We start from the raw sequence: 2500 nt of genomic DNA, 5'->3' as shown, positions 1-2500 counted from the left end.
CCTTAAGGATTTTGTCTCCATCCTTATACCCTCAACTTGTGACCACGTCTGCATACACACACACACACACATGCACACACGAGCGCTCACAAATAAGTACTCAGACCCCTCTATTTATTGTCTATATGTGCTTGTTTATATATATATATATATATATATATATATATATATATATATATATATATATATATATATATATATATATATATATATATATATATATATATATTAAGATGTAGAGCTACCTGTCACTTTCCTTTCTAAATATATCAGAGGTCTAATAATAAATCCTAGCTTTTGGTTGCTGCTCGGGACTCATACGTGAAGTAAATATTGGATGGCATATAATATTTCTGTCATATCTAAGAATTTAGATAGCTATTTTTTTCCTAACACAAAGGCCACTGAGGGCCATTCAAGTATTTTTACCCTCTGCCAAAATAGACAAGACAACAAGAGAGAAACAGCTACCTCTCTGAAATTTAAAAGGGTCACACAGAATTCAGGGAACACAGAAGCTGGCACGAAACTCCGAGCCTTGGCAGCGAAGAAAAATAGAAATAAAAAACTGTGATAACTCTTCTTCACTCTGCTTCCACCAGGACTTCAGAGCTACACCTCTCTGAAGTTTAAAAAGTTCACACAGAATTCAGGAGACACAGAAGCTGAGAGGAAATTCTGAATCTGAATCTTGGCACCAAAGGCAAATAGAACGAGAAAAACTGTAATAATTATTCTTGACTCTGCTTCGACCAGGAATTCAGAACGACAGTTCTCTGAAGTTTAAAAGTTTACAGAATTCAGGAAACTCAGAAGTGGCACGACTCTCCGAACCTTGGCAATGAAGGAAAGCAGAAATGAGAAAAACTGCAACAATAACTCTTCTTCACTCTGCTTTGACCAGGACTTGAGAGCCAAGACAGCTGGCACAGTGTTCACAGTGGTCCCCTTTAGTAAATGACCTTTGGAAGCATCCTCCTCAACTCTCAGTTTCATTTGTATGTCAATAAATCAACTCCTGGACTGCGCAATAGAAGGAAGACCTGTCACACACACACACTCCACCTACTCCCGGGAGTGATTATACTCCGGGACTCTAAGGCGAATTGAAAAATGAGTTCTTGAAGATCTGACGATCTTATTCCAACGGGAGTTATACTCCGGGATTCTAAGGAGAATGAACAAATTATTTCTTGATCATTTTGTAGTGTCATTTCAATGGTGGGAATATGATGAACGTGCTGAGATCTGTTTGTAATTTGAATAACTGCAGTGTTGTCTTAACTTAACTTGTTACTACGAAGCCTAAGGTCCAAACAAAGAACCAGATGGAGAAATTCTGACGTTCTTAGCAGGATTCGAACCCTCAGGTTAAGAACAAAATCGTTCTTGATCATTTGATGGTCTCAATTTAATGGGAATATTATGAATATGCTAAGACCTGTATGTAAATGAAATAACCACAATGCCATCTTAGATTGTCACTACAAAGCCGAAGGTTCAAACTAAGAACCAAATGGATTCGAACTCTCCTTGATCATTTGATGATGTCATTTCAATGGGAATATCTTGAAGGTATTGAGACCTGTGTTTGATTTTAATAACCACAATGCCATTTTAATTTATTTTTGATATCTTCCACACTTTTTAGGATACGTTTTTCACTACGAAACCTAAAACCCAAATGGAGAAATTCTGACGTCCTTGGCAGGTTTCGAATTCCTTAACCCACCTGACCACGGAGAAGGGCTCTTTTATAGATCCTGAAGGACTCTACTGTAGATCCTGATATTTTACTTCAAGTATAAAAGGAATCCCATTAACATGATGGTAAGCTTAATGGTGTTTTAAAATAATGATCTATAAAAAGAAGGATTCTGTCTCAGATCCTGAAGGACTCTACTCTAGATCCTGATATATTCAAGTATAAAATGGATCTCATTAACATAATGGTACACTTGATTTCTTTTTAATATGATATTCTATTAACTGCTACTTAATTCATGTCTATCAATTTCTTCTTTCTTGTAAAGGGAAAAAAAACCACTTCATTAATGAGTTTTTTTTTTTTTGCCTGAGTATCTTCTGGTCCTTAAGTCTAATATATGCAGGAGAAAAAATATGAATCTCCTCAGTGATATTAAGAGAAAATCGGACGTCGCTAATCTTCTTATGTATTCCCCAAAACATTAACGTTCTGGAGGCGAAAGGGTTTTTGCTGAGGCTTTTTTCTATGCTGCTTAGTGAGGCTTATACTATCACAGATAGCTTTTAAGGTTTTGATAAGAAACACTCACACACGCACACAAGCATACACACATGCACGCACGCAAGCACACACACACACACACACACACACATATATATATATATATATATATATATATATATATATGTATATATATATATATATATATATATATATAATAATATATATATAAATACTATCTAGTTTAGACAGATAATATTTAGACAGAAGATTATACTTTACTATGTTGAA

The 2500-nt window shown here is 35.2% G+C and overlaps 1 protein-coding gene across 1 annotated transcript in view; it reads right to left on the bottom strand.

Annotated features, from left to right (window-relative positions):
• LOC136834883 (zwei Ig domain protein zig-8-like) overlaps positions 1 to 2500 on the bottom strand; it is a 66903-nt gene that overhangs the window by 6570 nt on the left and 57833 nt on the right. The gene's annotated exons all lie outside the window — the stretch shown is intronic.

Source organism: Macrobrachium rosenbergii, chromosome 54, assembly GCF_040412425.1.
Source record: "Macrobrachium rosenbergii isolate ZJJX-2024 chromosome 54, ASM4041242v1, whole genome shotgun sequence".
Taxonomy (NCBI): Eukaryota; Metazoa; Arthropoda; class Malacostraca; order Decapoda; family Palaemonidae; genus Macrobrachium; species Macrobrachium rosenbergii.
This window is presented reverse-complemented; position numbering and strand designations above follow the sequence as displayed.